The sequence below is a fragment of the Molothrus ater genome, chromosome Z, assembly GCF_012460135.2.
Source record: "Molothrus ater isolate BHLD 08-10-18 breed brown headed cowbird chromosome Z, BPBGC_Mater_1.1, whole genome shotgun sequence".
NCBI classification, from domain to species: domain Eukaryota; kingdom Metazoa; phylum Chordata; class Aves; order Passeriformes; family Icteridae; genus Molothrus; species Molothrus ater.
The window spans coordinates 5,922,497-5,942,843 of record NC_050511.2 but is presented as its reverse complement, the minus strand read 5'-3'; positions in this window follow the sequence as shown (position 1 = coordinate 5,942,843).

Sequence of the window (20,347 nt, the reverse complement as noted above, 5' to 3'; positions counted from 1 at the left end):
CTGAGGCACTTCAGCAAATGGTATCCAATTCCCTGGCCCATTTTATACTAGGATCCCACCTATAAACAGTTTACAAAGAACTAAAACATGATTGCTAGAAGCTACAGATGTAAGAAATCTTGTTATGGATGGCTGGAGGGACATGAGTGAAATGTGTTATAGATTGTTATGAGCCAACTATTGACCTTTTAGCCTCCAAAACCTACTCTAACCATTTATCAAAATCTCTATTAATCATTTATTAACTATTTAGAAGCTATAAAAGAAACCATAATACAAACTGTGGCTTCTGTGTTTCTACATCTTCTGCCAGGGGGGACATAGTGGCAACAAAAAAGACATATTGGCCATGGCAAGGATTCCTGTTTCCTGAATAATAAATATGTGTTCTAAGCCCTTAGCTGGGATTTAGGACAAAAAATACATTTTTCTTTTGCTGTTCTTTATTCAGAAGTCCATTCTGTCCTCAGTTGCAATTTGGAAATGTAAATGGGGCAGTTTACTTTCTGAGAAGAAGGGAAAAGTGACGCCACATTAAAATTAAAACTAGAAAAAATCATGCAGTTCTCACACGAGCTTCTCAGAAAACAGGGCTTTAGCTGTGACTTCTGTATCCAGCCAGAATGTGAAGGCACTGCAGCAGTAATATGCTGTGGTTTTGCTCTTTTTGTGGCTTTAGTAGGGACCTGCCAGGTACCAGCAGCCTGACGAGGGTTGTCACAGGCAGGTGACATTCTGGTGTAGCTGAGAGTGATCAGATGGGATCTCACTGAGGTGAAACTCCAAGTCAAGAGCAGTCTGCGTTCTCACGATCTGTGCACATATCATAAATGTTAGTGTAGTTAAGCTGGGAACATTCCTGCCAGGTGAGGGAATGCTCCCATCCCTGTATTTCAGATTTGGGAGCTTATATTAAAAATAACAAGAAGAATCAAAGCCACATGCCATACAGCTGTGACAGATAAGTGTAACAAATGTGAAACCTAACAGTTTTGATCAGTGTCATATTGTCAGTGAGTAGGGCTGACAAAGTCAGGGATCTTAGATGAATGTGCACATACTTCCTTAAGTAGATATGGTTGTTTCATTCTGCACCATTTATCTTTCCCTTGAACTTAGACACAACTAATGAATATAAGAAGTATGATATAAAAGTTTTACTAGTCTCAAGGTTTGACATCAGACCATCCTTCCTTCTCCTCACATATAGGAACAGTGAGAAAATTGTGCCATTAAACCATTATCTGGATATTTTCATGTCTTAAAGAGTCTCACTTTGTTACATCTGCTGCCATGTGGAGTAGATCTTTTTCAGTCAGGTGAAATTATTGCCATTTAGGTCTTGGGAGCCAGCATAAAATAAAATGTGATAAATAAAAATGTAAGATAAAACAAGATACTAGTGAAAAAAAACCAACAAAAAAAACACCCATGCTATAACTCAATATTTCAACTCCAAATGGAGTTCAACTCCATTTGACTTGACCTTATTCCAGACTTTGCACTTCCTTGCATTGGTCATTTGAGATCCATTGCTTTTCTAATGATTTAATGATTTCAAGGGATAGAATTAATGCCATATATGAGTTACTTCAGATCAAAAGAGATCCAAAAATTGATCAGTTTCCATTGGAAATACATATTAAAATTGCCTTACTTTAAACCGCTTCCATGAGTCTGTTGGAATCTTCCAGTAGGTAGAAAAAAATATGGAGTAAAATAATATCTTCTGCTTTGCAGTGAAGTAGCTTTACAAGTAGGCAATTGTTGTGTGTCTGCTGAAAGGTTATATATTTTAAATAGTATTTGATTTCATGACTTCTAATGTTTTGTCAGATACGCATAATTTTCTTTCTCTTATTTCCATCTGTAACAGGTGTAATAAAAGTTACTTATGAAATAGCTAGTGAAAATGAATTTTTTTTCAAATAACACTTGGATACAAAAAGATGGAAAACTGTTATGATTTAAAATAGAACAACCATGGAAGAGAGTTGGCAACAAAACCAGAGCCTCCAGCTTCCCAATCAATACCATACCAACAAGAGGGTATTTCCCACAAAAATAATTTCTGTTCAAGCTTTTTCTCTGAAAAAAATTCCTTTCTCAGACCAAAGTTGTGAAGGGAAAGGATAAGAAGCAAAGAAATCATAAAGGTAATGTTGACTTAAACATTATGCTTTATTTATCTTTCCTGTAAAAATTTTAAGACTCCATGGTATTTTATCTAAACTTTTGTATCTGAAACCTTGATAGTCTTGCAATAGATAGAAATAATACATGTTAAATTTAAAATAAGGTAATTAAAAAAAATTAAACCAAATTAAACCTGAATTTAGCATCTGTGAAAATTTGTTGAATTTAACCACACATGTATTAGAGCACTTCCAATGTTGGAAGGGGCCAATGCATATATTCCTGTTAGAAAGAATGAAGGTGTTTCTTAAACTGATATTTCTTTGAAGGTGGATGGAGCAACACCTCTAAATTTGAAATCCAGAACCTTTACGTCTCTTCATGACTCTATGAGCTGAACATTTGAGAACTCTTCATTTCAAATTTTGCCACTCCTTCCCCTACATGTGTCTGTGAAACTGGAAGGTTCTTTCTGGACCATTAAAATCAAGCTGTCTCCTCCTGTAGATCTAGGCAACCATAGTGCATAATCTCATTTATAAATTTATCAAGCTCCATTTTTAAACTAGTTATGCTGTTTGATTTCCCCACTCCCATTGAAGGACTGTTCCAGAACTCTGCTCCTCTGATGGTAAAAAGCTCTTTCTAATTTCAAGGCTAAATTTATTCATGAGCTGTTTATACCCACTTGTTCTTGTGCCAGTATTGGCCTTTAGCTTAAAAAGCTCTTCTCTCTCCCTGATGTATATTGAACTGTTAAAATATCTGTTAAGCTGGAAATATATTAGACACTGGGTGAAAATCCACCCTTTCAAAGATTAATAAATGTCAAAGACAACAGAATTGCAATTCATAGTTGGATCTTTAGCCTATAAGCTCTTCTACTGTAGGGACCAATGAAGCTTGTTTATTTTTATCCTTTCCTCTGGACCAAACCAATGCACAGTATAGTGCTGTGTCCTTGTAGAACCATATTAATAATAAATACCAATGGTATGTCAGTTTTTTGTCATGAGAATCAAGAGATCCTGCCGGTAATTCCTTTCTTTAGCTCTATGAATCCAGATTTAAAATTTTGATCTTACAGTTGTGCTTTAATAAAAACATAATCATGCATAATTCCCTGATGTGCAGATACCTATTGTCTTCAGTGGGAATTGGCTCAGGACCTTGTTCAGTTTTAATCAGAATGATTTTCTTCTCCACACAGACTTTTGGAACTAAAACTCATTAACTGATATGGAAAATAACTTTCCTTTTTCTTTCTCTTTTATTTTTTTTCCCTTTTCCTTCTTTTTTTTTTTTTTTCTTAATAGGAGCTATTGCATTGTGTTTCCTTAATTGCACCATGTCATGTCACATTGCAATGTAAAATGACATGGTGTAACACTTTGTGACATGTGATAACTATGATGAATTACATTCAGAACAAAAACCTGCTTTGAAAGGATATATCTGATCAGGAAGAGAGTAAGTATTTCAAGCACTCCGTGGATATTTTGGATTAACAGATAATTCCCCATCACATATCACAAATGTTTAATAATAAGATTATGAACATGCTGGCAGAGGATTTTTTCTGGCTTTTATCCTAACATATAATTTTTTTTATTTACTGTAGCAAATTAATAACTTCTATCCTTACAGTGTTTATATATATATATAAATATATATACATGTATGTAAAGCTAACTACTTTCAAAGAGATAAGGTTCCTATTCAATTTCTTGGAATAATCATATTAAGAAATTAAATTAATGTCAGACAGAGAAGAGAGAGGAGTTCACCATAGCAGGAATGTTTTTTTGTTCAACAGAAAATATTAGGATGATTTTACTAATATATTAATTAAAAAAAAACAAACAAACAAATAAAAAAACAAACCAAAACAAAACTCAATACAGACAAACAATTAACAAACCAAACAATCACTTGTAATATTTTCAGATGTCATTGAAAGTTAAGCATGAATTCTCTTCAACAGTAGTTTTAAACTAAAAAAAAAGAAAAAAAAAGTATCAGAAAAATGCCTAGAAAGTGCCATTTTTAGAATCTCACAGTGACTTTCAGATCAAATGTGCCTGATTCATATCAGAACACAATTTTAATTTTTTTTTTCCCCCTTGACTGCCAGTAGTACAGCTGCAAGTTGGGATATGAAAATCAAGCCATGTTCTTCTGTCATTGAGCCATTGCCAGAAAAGAGGATCTTGCAAAGCAACCTTAGCTACTGACAATATTGTTGATGATGCATGAGACAGAGAAGAATCCAGCAGTCTTGTCCAGGCTGGTATTGATTCTGCAACGGGAATTTTATTTAAAAGGCTTTTTTTCTTATTCTTTTTTTCTCTCTCTTCTCTTTTTTTCCCCCCTTTCTTCTTTTTATATTCCCATTCTTTTTAGTCTTTGTTTGTTTTTTTGAGTTTGGGTTTTTTACTTTATTGGGTTTTTTTTTCCTCTGCTGGGTTTTTTTTCCTCAAGATGACAGATATAACTGGAAAACCAACAGAGTGCAATGAGAGAACGAGTAGCTAAGTTTCCTGTACATGTTTCTCTAGTTTCAGATGTATTTTTTATTTCTTTTTTGAAACATCATTAAAGTGCTTGGTTGTATTACTTTTTTTTTTTGTATTGAACTTTTTATGATTTAAGGGTAAACTGTTTTAATATCTCTCCTAATGTTATGAAATCTAGCCTATTCAAAATGAAAAAAGGCCGGGATACCCTCTAAACCTCTTCAAAAGTGTTCAAAAATGCCCTTGTAAAAACAACTGAAAAGAAAATGTGTAGCCCAATGATAAAAAATGAAAAATTAAATGAATATGAGAAAATTATTCTCTTGTTACATTGAAGGAAGCTGAGATGTCCTCAGATGTCTGAGACCCATTTTCTTGTTAAAAGCTTCACAGACTATCAAGTGGAACATGTGGCTGAACATGCTCTTCTCAGATCCTTCTCCTTCCTGGAATCCTACCAGGCTTTGAATCTATATAAAATCCATATGCTTTGTCAGGCTGGAATTTGCTGTGTCTCCAACAAAACATTTCAATGCTCTGACACTTGGTATTTTAGAGGTGGGATTGCACCCTAGCATTTAGATCAGCTGCCTCTCAGAACAGTCTTTTCGTTTGTGTTGTTTTGTGTGTTTTTTCTGGGCAAGACTCAAAATGATTACTCCATTTTTGACTACTTTCCCATTTATTTCACCTGAATCACAATTCCTCTAACTTGTAGGTAGAAAAGAAATTTTGGAGAAGCAAGTTATCATAAGATGTCTTCAGTTCTTTGTAAAAGAATGTGCAGAAATAGCAAGAAACTAAGTAGCAGGTTGCTAACATTTGTGGTGGCAACAATTAGGTGGCAACTAGAGGCAAGCTGATGTCATAAAAACGAAGTTATACTCACACTCTTGCCAAAGAAGCAGCAGGAAAACCATGGGGTTTTTTTCCATTGTTCCCTGCAATTTATTGTACAGAACAAGTATCTGCTTGGCTTAAGATATGAGATGACCTTAAACATTGAAATCTTGAATGTGTTCCTTGGTAAAGAACCACCCAAGGGCATGAGTGAGCAATCTGCTGTGGTGGAAGGGGTCCCTGCCCAAGGCAGGGGCTTGGAACTTGATGATCTTTATGTTCCCTTCCAGACCAAGCCATTCTGTGGTTCTTTGTTAAGACATTGAAGTCATCCTCCCCATCATGGCAAAGTCACCTCTAATCAAGCCATTTCTCACAGCCCTCTTGAACTACTCCTAAAATATTCTTAGAGACCTCTCAGGATGGGCACCTAACACCTTGTCCCTTTGGTCTTGTCTGTCTCAACAGGAGTTGGGCTCTGTTGACTAAAAACAAAAAAAGAAAAAAACAACCCAAACATCATCAAAAAAACAAAAACCCACTAAACCCAACACAACATAAACTTTTAGAAATGTCCCTTGCTAATTTTGCAGAGCTGATTTAGAAGGGACTCTAACCATTTCTGAAAGATAATAAATTACACATTCTCGAGGCAGATGTACGGGAAAGGCTGCTGGACATGCTGCTCCTTTTCCACATGGGGAATTATTATAACAGAGCGCCAGCTCTGATTAACTGGAAGGGAAGATGAAAGACAGTGAGGATAATATAATTGTGTTTGCTGAACAGTGGACCTGAATGTGCTTAAGGTCAAGCATTGCTAATATGCAGTCCCTTAATAAGAAAAACTCACAACATTTTTGGATGGAGTAACATTATCATTATATCTGTTATGAAGAAGAATATAATGGAATAAGGGTGGTTGGAAAAATTAAGGGTATGAAGAAGCACTGCTGTAAAATTAGAGAAGAGAGACACTAGGGAAGGAGGGAGGAAAAGAAGAGGAAGAAAAGAAGAGTTAGGCCGAAATCATGAAACACAACTGCAGTTCGTGGGTGCTGTTGACAGCCTCTGGGAATTATCTATTTTCCAGCTGAATTCAGTAAAGCTGTATTAAGTGGAGGAGAGATTAGCTGGAGACGCAAAGCTGATTTGCTTTTGTAATCTGGGGATCTGTGAATCCCAGCTTTTCCTACACCCCGTGAGTATGCTAAACCTGTACTTGAAAGGATGTGGTCTGCTGAGTCATGCCAAAGCCAAAAAAATTAAATCTTTCCTTCCTGCAGGGAAAATCAGCAGTGAAAGGAGAAACAGGACTCATGCAGAGGTTTCATGATGTCCATACAGACACACTATGCCAGACACAAGAGGGGTTGTTGAATCCTGGGGATTTGTGCAGAGCTTTGGGCAGAGCAAGTGGGGAAAACTTGTTTTCAAACCCTACATAGAAAGTGCCAGATATTCCAAGCAGAAAAAAGATTTCATATCCCATCCTCCCCAGTCCATATCCTGTTCCCTCAAAGTTCTTCACTATTCAAAAAGGCAGAGAATAAGTCTGTGTGCTGTGAGAGTATTGGGTCATTGCTCAAGGAGGGAAGAATTAAGGTCGGATTGACATGTACCTTAACGCTTCATTACTTGGTCTTCAGAAGATTAATTTTAGGCACTCTGTCCATTCTGGAAGGCCATTAGGTATTACTGGGCCACCTTAGCTCTATAATAATGAAGTCTGGGTCACTTCCTTTATTTTTTTTTCACCCGAAACAGAATAAAAGTTGTGACTTCTATGGTGTCCCTCTGGATTTCAATGATGTTATGGGGGTCAGAATAGGATCCCCTACAAAGAATAGGTGAAAACACACCACCATTGAATACTCACAGCTTTAATTGAATCAGGATTTAATTCAATGAGCCTTATCCTGTGAGCTGTTAATTGCTGATGCCTGGTGAAGTACCTTTAGAGATATAGGTATGTTTTTTGTTACCCTTATAGAGAGCTGTTTGAATGGACCTGGTTTTAAACATTTCTACCTGCTATATGTATTATAAAAGACCACTGAGAGTCGAGTCCTTTCTCAGTAGGATTTACAGCCTTAAGACAGATGAGCAGTATTCCTCAATTCCACAGATTTACTTAGAGCTGAAGAAACAGGGCTGAAGATTTCATACAAATTCAAAACACAGAACACATTCACACAGTAATTTTACCATTACAGGTACAAATTAGTACCTCTCTAGAGGAGAATGCCCCACATCAGTTTCTTTAATGGCACAAGTAGAATGAATATAAACAGTTCACACTGTACACAGCTGTCTACTTCCCATCCCTATTTGTGAAAGGTGTATCAATACATCAATACACAACTACATACAAAATTGTAGAAGAAATTAAAATATTTGAAAGATGAGACATAGCAAAAAAATTAGAAAAAAAAAAAATCTCCCCTAAAAGTAGAGAAAAAATGACGACTACCAAGGTATAAAATTGTTCTGTTGGTGTCTGGAATTTACCAATGATCTTGTACACTTTGAAGGTTGAGGGATTTTTTTTTTTTGTATTTTGAGGGATTTTTTGAACAAATGTCTTCACATTAAAGAAAACGTACAGCTGTACCTTTAACATTTTATAATTATAAGACAGACAGAAAGTGTTGGAACAGGAAAATGTGTGTGAATGGGGGTTAGCATGCTGAGACATTGTATTTCAGCTGTGAAAATCAATACTTGCTCCAGAGATAGGGCACTTGATCAGAAAGGATATTGCAAGATACAAAAGAGCAGATATGAAATACCATTCCTGTGAAGTTCATTTCTTGCTCTTATTACATCAGTTCAGCAGAAAACATGGTGTGCATGAAACTATGGCAGTGCCAGCAATTTATTATTGCTCTTCCAAGATTTTTAGAAGATTTGGATGATATTTCAGCAGAATTGTGCTTTGTACTCATTCTTTAACAATAATTAAAACCCTGGAGATCTAGATGATGCATTTGGGAAGGTTTCCTTGTATATCCTGATCTTTTCTCCTGTTGCCATTTAACACAACTGTAGTTTGGTATGATTCTGCCCAGAAAACAAAACCAATATTTCATCAAATAAGAAGAAATTTTCAGGATTTTTTCTTTTATTTCTACTTTTGAGAAGACATTTTATTGGGTTTTATATTAGGACAAAAAAAGAAAGAGAAAGACATGCAGAGGATAAAATAGACCAATGGAAATACATTAGATTGGGAGACACTTATCACACTAGTGTTTGTAAATGGATGTGTCCCATTAATGTTTCTCATGTTCTTGTTTCTGGAAGTAATTTTATCCTGAATTTGAAAAAAATTCACAAAATCACCATTAGACAGACAGATATAGATATAAAAAAACCCCAGATTTTAGGTGGTTTCCAACCAAAGAAGATACTTGCTGTGGAAAAAGGATGACCCCAGGAACAGAAAAGAAGGAAATATTTTAACACCAACATAAAGTATTTCACCTCCAGGGTTGCATCCTCTTGGATTGATGCAAGGACCAGTTTCATGAGTAGGGCTATGTCTGAACTTGGCCAATCAAACACTGTGCAACCTGAGAAGATTTTGTCTCTAGCTCTGTAAACTCATTCAAATAATTTCACATTTCCATTGGCATTTTATTATTATTGTTTTCATGTTGATAAAAAAGTTTCCAATAAACATGAAGTAACTTGAATTCTATGAAGAAAGCACTTTGTGTATCAAGTTGTGTTAGTTGTCTTTAAAAAAATGGAGTAGTAGCCAAGCTCATCTTAATTTTGATGCTTATGAAAAAAAAATATACCTTAAGTATTGCAGTAGAGAAGATTTAGACAGGATTTTATTTGGCTTGGGTGGATTTTTTTGGGGGTAGGAAGTTTACTAGCTTTCACAAACTTGCTTAGACACCTGAATTTTAACTGTAGTTCATAAATGGAAATATATTAAGATAAGTGAAGATCAGTGAGACATTGCAATGGGGGCCCAGAGAAGCTGTGGATGCCCCATCCCTGGAAAAATTAATCAGATTCAATGGAGTTCTGATCAATCTGGTCCAGTGGAAGGGGTGTCCTTAGGAGGGAAAGGTTGGAACTGGATGATCCTTAAGGTCCTTTCCAATTATTCATGAGGTTCTTTGAAAATTTGGTAATGGTTTAATATCTTCAGGGCCCTGCATATTATCCCACAGACACCTACAACGCTGCACCACACTGTTCTTTCCGAGCCAGGAATTAATCACTCTCAACTTCGTTACAGGAGTGGAGCAAAATGGATAGGGGCCAAAACCCCCTGTTTCAACTTTTGATGTTCTAACTGTGCCTCATCCGGGGTATTTTCCTTGCATAGTCTTTGACCAAACTAGTTCAGACGTACCCCTGCTCACAAAACTGGTCCTTGCAGCAATGTAAGAGGTGAAGTCTCAGGGGTGAAGTTCTTTCTGCATTTCCCTTCTTTTCCCCCATTTGTCGGTAAAACAGCATCTCTGACTCTCCTTCTCTGACAGAGCTGTGCTGGCAGGAGGCTGTGTCATCGGCAGTTTTCAAATTGCAGCTGGTTGCTAGCCCACTCCTGCAGTAGAGCTGTGACACTGACACTTCCATGCAGCTCACAGCAAAAGATATATTTAATTTAGAATAATATCCCGGAGAGAAGGTGGAAAAGACAAGTGAAATGGCCTGTTCTGGCAATCATTCCAAAGCTGGTGTTAATGTCTTTGGATTGCAAAGTGGAGAAAAATAAATAGCTGAAGTGCTTTACCGATTAATGCAAAGCAAATAACTCTCAACAGCCAGGGTCAATGACTGTCACTGTTGCAGCTGTGATCATCACACAAACTGCCCTCACTTCATTCGTGTAATGTCCTACACCTGCATGCTGGCTGTAAAGAGTCCCCAAAGTGCCTGCTGAGTCACAACAAATGACCCTGGAATGGGAGGAGACATATCAGTTTAACTGCCCAGATAGCAGTGCTTGTTGGGGCACATTTGGTTGACATCCAGAGGGCATTGACAAAAGTTTTTTACCACCAATGCCATCACTGCAGCTTCTCCCTTCTCACCACCACAGGTTTCTCTAAGAGGGAAAATAAATAGCTCACTGAATTAAATCTAACAAATGGGACATTTGCCTTTTTTTTTTTTTAATGCTTGTCAATAACAATATACTTTTCATGTTTCTGTTTGAACATAATCCTAGAGATTAGCAATTAGGAGGAAATAATAGGGCCTGATCTTATGCAATATGGAAAGTGTTATTGTTCCTGCTATATAGATGGAGAGAAAATTGGAAGAGGTTCAGAAAAAGGGCTAAAAGGATAAGTCATGCCTTCTAAACATGGCTCATAGGCAGCTCTGACTACCTAGCTTATTAAAGAAAAGGCTAAGATATGATTTGATTGTAGTCAATACATGTGGAAAATTTCTCACAGAGACTTTTGTTAGCTAGAAATTGTTGTATAAAACCTTCAGGGACTGGAAGACCTTCCTGGTATAAAGCACATTTGTAAGAGCAAAGCTAAAATAACTTTGAGTCATGATGGACTCACAATGACCTAATATCATTTCATCAAGATTTTATTTCCCCCCACCCCATGAAGGTCATGCTATAATTCATCCACAAGATAAGTATTTGCTGTACGAGCTAATGAGCAAAATTCATTGGTTAAACAATATCATGGCAATACTACTTCTGTTCTTATAAATCTATCTGCACCTCAAAAGTGAGTTTTTCTCCCCTTTTTGTCTCTCCACCATTGACGCATTAGTTATTAAGCTCTTCTTTCAGAATATACTGAAGATTAAAAATTTTAAAATCCCAACTTCAAAAGTAGCCACCTAAAAAGTTTTACATGCGTGCCTGGCCACTGGAAGGAGAGAGCTGAAAAGTATTCTGTCGCCTCCAGCCATAGGTTAGACTTCTAACAGCAATTTTCTGAAGTGAGAAGTTCTGCAGTATTTTCTGCTGTAAAGTCTAATATGATTTTTAGATGATAAACAAGTTAAAATATTTGTGAAATAAAGATAAAACAGAGATAAGCCTGAGCTTACTGCCATTTAATTTTGGAGGTATCTGCCACACATCTGTGTGTTACAAGACACAATATAGGGGGGAAAAAGCATTTTTTTTGCTTAAGCTGCAACATCTTTTGCTTTTATTGGGAACTGGAAGTTCCTGGTTTGGACGTCAGTGTCTTGACCAAGATAGCATCTATCACATTTAGATACAGAGGTTTAATTCAGTGCATGGTCAGTCAACCATGAAGTTCATATTTGGTTCTGGATATTAAGTTCCCAGGCATTCAAGGAGGTTTGTGTCTGTGGAGTTGCTCTGGGCCCATGTCTAGTGCAATGTGAAAGAGAATAAAGCACATTGGTGCATGTCAGGAGCCTTCAGGCTGCAAGTCTGGCCCTTGCTGTTCACAATTGCATGCCACAAGCCAAAGAGGGTGCTAAACCATGAGCACCAAGAGGGAATGACAGCAAGAAATGTGGCTAGCACACAAATACTGTGAATTTTCACAGCATACCAGCATCATGTTATTTAGCACAGGTTTTCTGTAATTGTGATACAGTGAGAAAAATCACAGTGTTCAATGGCCCTTAAACTCTCCCTTCCGTCTCTGTGATGGGGTCATCTTGCAGTTGATATGTAGGGAGCATGGGGCCGTAATACAAAATGTGCAGAAATAATGGCTGGCTCAGGATCTCTTAGAGAACCTTTTTGTTTCCAATCCTGTTACTGCTTCACCTGTTTGCCCGGGTCTTTGCTGCAGTATTTATGGAAAGGAGCAGTTCCTTTGCCACTCCTGCTGAGTTACCACCAGCCATTAGTTCCCTTTAAAATCTCTGAAACATGGGGGTTTCCTGGTCCATTCAGCACTGCAGGATGTTGCAATGCACTGGGGCATTCTCATGCCAGTCAGGAGACTGGTTGCCTAGGCAAATCATTAAACCTCCATGAAAAGTCTGAGAAATTTTGCATTAACTTCAGTTATGTCTGAAGAGATGAGAATAAGATTGATAGATGCTCACTGGGAAAAGGAAACTACCCAAAGTTTTCTACTAGGCAATTTGCAGAAATCATGGGGAAAAAAGAAGTGGTTAAGAATGTGAAAATTTAGGTCAAAGGGAACTATGAAAATGGAAAAAAGTTTTAGGCAGCCCATTTTACTGCCAAGAGAAAATAGGATTATAAAATACAGAGGGAGAAGTGGACAATGTCAGTAGAATGAACTCAATATCTGAAAAAAAAGAGTCCAGAGAGAAAGAAGTTATGAGTACTGTTCATAACAGGCAAAGCTGGGTAGTATTTCAGTGAAAATCATAGGGCAAAAAGCACAGTTGTAAAGGGCAGAGAGAAATTGAAAATGTCAAACAGACTACGTCAATTTCTACATAAAGAAAAGATAATGAGTTTTATTCAAGAGAGATTCATGGGACGGGAGCTAGTTGGCACCTGACCTGCTCCTGAGACATGGTTCCCTAAACATTGTGCCTCTAAATCCAGCATAAATTCAAACTCACATCAAACTCCTTAGCATTTTGTTTGTGTTGCCTGGAGCACTGGAAAGATTTGCACCAGGAGCCTGCATAGATTCTTCTAAACCCTCTGTGATTCTCTTCTTGATTATAAATATGTAATAAAATTTCTCTAATCATGAAACATCACCCTCTATCATCACCACTGAGGTTTGAAACACCAGTGTCTGTCATAATTTTTGATGAGAGATGCCTTTTTTAACCCTTTACTGTGCCCCTGACACACTGGTTTCCTGACCACTGTCCTGTTCCTCCCCAGAAGTCTTCAAACAAATCTGAGTTATTTCAGCCACTTTCTGGGTTGTTTTCCTTCTTTAGAGCACACCGTGGGATGTTCATAGAATGTGTCATGGCCACAGGACAAAATTTTGGATGTGTTTCTGCTCTCCACTACTAAGAAATCTAGAGAACTCAGCTCTCAGTTTGAAAGCACAGTGCTCTGATGAACAGCTAGAAATTACAGACATGTATGCACTTGAGGACATTGTTATGGCCTAGTTAAACTGAAATAAATTGCACACTTCTAGACTTGCAAGTTTTCTACTGGGAATACTTCACTGTAGAAACATGTTCTAAATATTGGCCTAAATGGGAGAGTAGGACCCAAGTGAAAATCATTGATCAGCTTTGGAATGAAACATTGTTCTTTAAATATGAATGGGTTTGCAAATGAGAATTCTACAACGAGGAGCACCATTTTAGTTTTATTATTATAATAATAAGCAAACAAACAAACAAACAAACCTACTGAGCACAGTAATTGAAGTATACTTCATCCTGATCTGCAAATTAATCAGAATAAGGTACAAGACACCGAATGGGGAAGTACATTTATCATTTAAAGAGACACCTACAAATGCTTTAGCAATCTGAAACTGATTTTCAACAGCCTGAAAGAAGTGAAACATCATTCTTGGATGTGAACAGTTACAGGATATACTGACATAACTATCAATGTTTTGGTAAATACTACCTTTTCTGTGATAAAACCAAATCCATTTAATATATGGAGGGTTTTGTGTTTGTTTTTGTTTTTTCCTCAGAACTATAAAAGAAAGAGAAAAGATTAAATTTTCCATTTTGGAATTTAAGAACTTGTTTTAAGCTGCAGATCCCATTTTTATCTAGCAGTTTCCAAGTGAGTTTTGCTTGTTACAGGGGAGGAGGAAGACAAACAAGTTGAAATTTCCTTCTTTTAACTCTCAATATTTTCTATCAGAAACACTGACACAAATAGATACAAATCTATTAAAAATATGATCCCTGATGTTACTTTACACACACACACACACATTGATATGAACCACAAGAGTACACAAGTAAATTCTGTATTAACTCTACCTTTATTTTTTAATTTTATTTTGTTATTCAGCTTGCAGAGAAGAAGTGGTCTAAAAAACAGATCTTGGGTGATAGCTGTGACCCTCTAGTTTAAAGGCTTTACTCAGGGTAGTGAGTGCTGATCTTTCAGTATTTAATGGTGAAAAAAATAAAGTCACAGCCACATAATAATTCAGTCAACATATGAAAAGGGAAACAGCATCCCACTCCTTATACTTGCGCACAGGACTAAACAGATAGGTACCACATTGAATAAGAAACAAAATAAAAGCAGCAGAAATGTTTAATAGTCACCTGAAATTTGGAATAGCTCCCCTTAGCTGTACTCTCCGGCTATGGGATTTCGTCATTTATTTCTTTCCTGCTGGAGAAAACCAGCTGCTAACAGGTTAATCCCCTAGCACAGCATCACACCTGCAATTGCTCTGCTCTCCCCAGCTCCCAGCAGACAGTCTGCAGCTCCGCTGATGTAATGCTGTTTGGCTACGCTTTAACTTTCCTCTTTGTGCTCTGTGTATGTACCCACTTTATTACAAGGGAGAAAGATAACCCATTTCCAATCCATCTATCCCAATACCATAAGAAGCTGAGGCAATAACAATTATCTCTATCCTTACATTTTCTCTGTTCTCTGAATAGTTCTTGTACAGTAATGAATTGTAACAGCTCCTTCACACAGATTTCTCTCCCATATAATTAATGTCCTAAGATATTCTATTTACTGGTGAAGCAGTTTGAATCAAAAAGTGATTACTTTTGAAGTAAACAGAGCTGCTAACCACATTTCACAAAGACGACAGCGGTTTCCCTTAAAAACAAAAAACAACAACACAAACAAAAAAACCCAACCAACCAAAAAACAACAACAAAACACACATCAAAAACAAAGGCACAGACAAAAGGAAAAGAAAATGGATCTTTGAAAAATCAGGCTGTGCGCTGGGATATTTTTTCTTCATAAACACCCTTTATAACAACCAAAACTACAACAACCATGATTTTTTTTTCTGTTGTGTTTTTTATTCTACAGTTAGAACAGGGAGTGTCCTAATCAGCAGGCTGGTTTTGAACTCTGGATATTCACAGGTTGAATTAGAATATGTTACTTTCCTGCAGATCAAAATGTAGCCAGATCCACAAAACATCAGAAAAAACAATTTTCCTGAAAGACAGTTTCCCAAAAAAAACATCAGAGTGAAAATTTTTCGCCCTGAATATTGTGATAACATACTCATGTAACTGTAGATACAAAATGAGCATGAACACAAGGTGAGATAACTGGTGATAACTGACCCTGGATTGGTAGTCCAGATCACCCCTTATAGCTCAGCACCTACAGCATAAGCAAGGGCAGAGGAGACTCTCCATTATACAGAGGGATTGTCTCTAAAAGCTTTGCTTGTTTTCCTGCCCAACCTACCTCCTATCTCCTGGTTTTGAGTCTCCTATAAAGGGATATGAATGTGTGTGAATGGATGTAGTAGGGTTGGGATAGCTGACACTTCCCACCGGAAGGGAAACACAAAAATCTCCTGTTTTGTTCTACATATTCACAACATGAAGTGAGTGTAAGTGTAACCATGCTGCTCTTTAGATGCACAAAGCCCTATCCAGATCTTTGAGAAATTAAAGGAAATGCTCCCTCCTAGCATTTACTTTGGTAAAAGTATTTTCCTAAGAAATGTGAGCAGCTCATCCATGACTCCTTTCTCTCCCTGTCAGGAATTGAGGTTTTTCATAATTTAGGCTAGCACAACTACAAGCACTAGGCTGTTGCAGTGTAAGTCATAACCTGCAGCATAAATTCTATCATTAACTTGAACAATTGGAGCTGGTCTGAATCCTGAAAGTATTACAGTAACTAAAACTCCCAACTCACTGACCCTGAGCCTATGCTACTCCTAGCAATAATTATGGTAACTTAGGAAAACTCAGTCAACCAAGAGGAATGCTTAGGTTCCTACATAGATAATGAGAAGGGAGACATTTCACCACCACACCATGAATTCCACCTTCAGAGGAACCAAACATGCTCTGCCTGTAGTACATAGATCCTGTGCATCGAGTTTACACCCCCAGAAGCTCTCTGTGGTTCCAGGACTCTACATTTCAGATGCTGAGAAATCTAAATTAGGTTTATGGAATAAACCATCAAGGTGTGGTCTGGGCGTTCTAACAGGAGGGGTGCTTGCTTTCTGAGACTCTACAAACACCCTCAGAGGATCCTGTGTTAGTCCCTTCAAACACAGACTGAGGTCACAACATGGGACTGAATCTGAAACGCCCACATTGCCATTAACTGTATTTGCTCTCTGTTTTGAGCTCTTTACATTTTCTAGGTCATATTTAATCGTTTTCAATTCATCGATGGATCTCCTTAGTAAGGACATGTGCCTGTAGCAGAGGACATAATTTCACATTCATGAGAAACAAAGCACCTAGTAAGTCTTATAACATCAATAGACACTTGTGGCATTGCATCTTCCTAATCTCCTTCCCACCCCATACCCTTCACTGTCTTTCCCTGCTTTGTTTGCCTTTGAGGTGTTTGGGAATCCTTGGCAGTCACATTTAATATTCATCTCCACATGTTTAGTGTAGGATCTAGGTTCCAGCAGCTGATTTAAAAGGGAAAGACAACTAAAAGGAGTAACTAATAAACAGGATCTCCCTACAGAGTAAGGGAAATTGAGTTCCAGTAATAATTTTAGTAAAGTCTTGCTAATAGCAAATAGATTATTTTTGCAAGTTTCCTGTATGTTACTCAGACCTGTGCATAAAGGTCTAGACATTTGCTCTGGATTCTCAGCTGTGAAGGTTCAACAAATGCAAAGTAGAACAAGCCTTAACAAGTGTCAGTTTTTGGACTAATGGAAGGCTGTGACCTCACCTGTTCATAAGAATATTTCTCCTTTCAAATCAATTGGGCTGGACAGCACCCAATCTATGAAAATATAGTTTTATTTAAATATAGTGAAATTCCTACAGGTGGTAGTGGTAGGAGACCCATATGTTTCCTTGCTCACACAGATGGAATGTGTAATAGACACTGAACAGCTGAGAAAGTGAAATATGGACTCCTTTCCCCCTCAATCTTTTGCAAATGCTTGCACAGCTCCACTGGCAAAAAATGTACAGGCAACTTGGACCCAGCCTTCATCAAAATATAAATACTAATTATGTCTCCTTTCTAACAGCAAAGTCAGGCCATTATTACAGCACCAATTATCTGCTCATCCAGTATCTATGCAGTCTCAAAAATATTTATCTTCTTTGAAAATAATTGTGTTTTCCTCTTTCTGGTGTCTATTTAAAGCTTCAGTACATAACTGAGTTTGTGCTGCATCAAGCTCAGCATAGCTTTCTTGCTCATAAGATTCATCACTATGATAAAAAAATCATCCTATTATTTTGCAACAATATCAGCTATTTATGTATTTTCAAAAGAATGATGAACAACACCACAATTTTTTAATCATTTGTAATTGCCATTATTTTGTAAATAATTATTCCCCCCCACAAGAATAAAAGAGTAAGAATACAAAATTACTCTTAACTACCTTTCCAGCATACTTCTCTATCTGGAACCTTTTAAAATTATTTCTTGCACAAGGCATATATAAAACCATAATTGTTCTGCAAATTATACCTTTGTACAAACTCTGCTTGAGTACTGCTCTGTCTATCTCTGATAATCACAAAACACTGGACAAAATATCTCAGTCTTTGTTCCAATTGCCTCTAAATAGTTTGGTACACCAGATATGATCTAGAGGTTTCAAAAAATAATTTTAAAAAGGTTTTCAACATTCAGATGGCATCCCTTATTCTTAAAGTCCGTGGAGTTTGTTTTTTATTTTTTTTTCCTCTAATAGCATGGAGATAAGATCCTCTTTTTACATGGGATACTCTATTTTCTCTTGTAAATTGTGGAGAACAGCTTTTTTGGGAGGTAAAATAAATGAAAAAATAAGATACATAACATTGCAAGCTGTTTGAATCCAAAAATAAGGTAAGATTTTTTTTCAGAAGATTTTTGAATATAGAATCACTTTTTTCCTTTCTGAATGATTGAATAATCCATTTCTGCAGTGGGATGTGATTGTTAATAAATGTATGAGGCTTGTATGGAACTTATTTGTGCTCTTATTTACTCATTTTCATTTGGAGAACACTGTGGTTCAAAGTTCAGTTAGTTTAGTTCATGAGAAAGCAGAAGCACATCTGTGTACTTTTCTGTGATTTGCAATTGAATACTTTTTTTTTTTTTTTTCCCAGGGGTCCTTATTGCACAATCTTAAATGAATCATAAGCAAATAAGTGCATGCAAAAAGGGGAACAACATAAGTGACACTTAATGCTGGAGGCCTTTGTTCAACTTTTTACAGGATATATCCTATTAAAGAAAAAAAAATATGTATCTTACCATTTGCTTACTGAAATATATTTCAAGTGCCCACAGTGCAAAAGTGCATGCAAACCTATACAATGCATTTACTCAGGGAAGAGTCTGGATGAAATATCTGATAGGTATAAAATACTGATTTCTGTAAAACCTGTGTGAAGAATGGTGAGTTGAAGAAGGACAATATATGGTGAAGCTTCATAACCTCCCCGATTCCCTGCCCTAAGGAGAAGCTTCCTCTGTAACTTCACAAAAGAAGCATTTTTCTGTCTGACCTTTAGTTTCCTAGTTGCAAATAAATTATATTATTTTGTCATTTCCCTCACTGTCATTACATTGAGAAATTTTTCAGACTCTGACTGCCTCAATAAACGTTTATATGATGCTTAAGAATTTGGGACTATGGTGTTCCTTGGACAGTTATTTCCACTGTAAAACAAATGAAGAATAAAGAGCAAAGCCTACTCTCAAACTTCTGGCTAGGGAAAACCTGCTCTGCAGAATCTTGCCAATATAACCAGGACCTATAAGTTCACTACTAACCTGTTGAGACATCCATGCATTGACCTCAGTGATAAACTCTCTGAAAATCTTGTATGATTTTAAGTTATGTGATTCTCATCTTTTGTCTATGATACATGCTTTTATCTGGTCTGGGGCAAGGTGTGCACAAAAAGACTCCAAACAAACAAACAGACAAAAAAAGACGAGAAATACTTCCATTTTATTTTCTTTTTTAAACTGCAGCAGGGTCTTCTGTTTTTATTTTGAGATGGGGAGGGAATTATATCTTATTTTAGTATTGTTCTTCTGTCCAAAATGGAGCATCACTCCAGCTGGAGGAAGAGAAGTGGAAAACACACCTTGTGCTGGAAGTCCCATCATTGTATGTCTTAAGTGTGCTTAGTGTTCCAGGTTTATACTAACATTTGTATTGCATTTCAATGTCAAACAAGTTGATGCTCTTAATTTTTTTTCATTACACTCCTCTTTTTGGTTATATTTTTTTAATTGTGTGAGTTCAGACTCTGAAAATCCTCTCTGACACAACTAGCCATCAAGCAGATTATCCTAAGAGACAAGGCAATTGACACAGTCTTTATCCTTAAGCTCTTTGGCTGCTCATTCAGATTAGGTTGAGCACTTTGAGTTAGATACAAAAGATCTTTAAAAGCCATAAACTTGCTTCCTGTGAAAGACAATGTAGAGAAGAGAGGTCAGATCTGTTTTTTTTTCATAGTACTACTGGAGCTAGGGCTGAACAAGTACACTGGGCTGGTTTTTGTGCTTGTCAGACTCCTTTGAAAGCAAACAAGACCGTTTTTAGAATGGACATATTTACTTTTATAAATGAAGCTGGAGGCAGCTGTTCTACCAAATGGTCCTATTTCTACCACCTTGGAAGTGTTTTAGCTAACCGTCAGTGGGATTGCTCAGATTTACTGATACATGCAAGTTTTGCCTCCAAGAGGAGCCTAGCAGCCATCTTAGATTCAGTTTTTCATCCATAAGTATTCTACAAACACCTGCCACAAATCTGCAGGTAAGATTTTCATACCTGCAGGTTTTG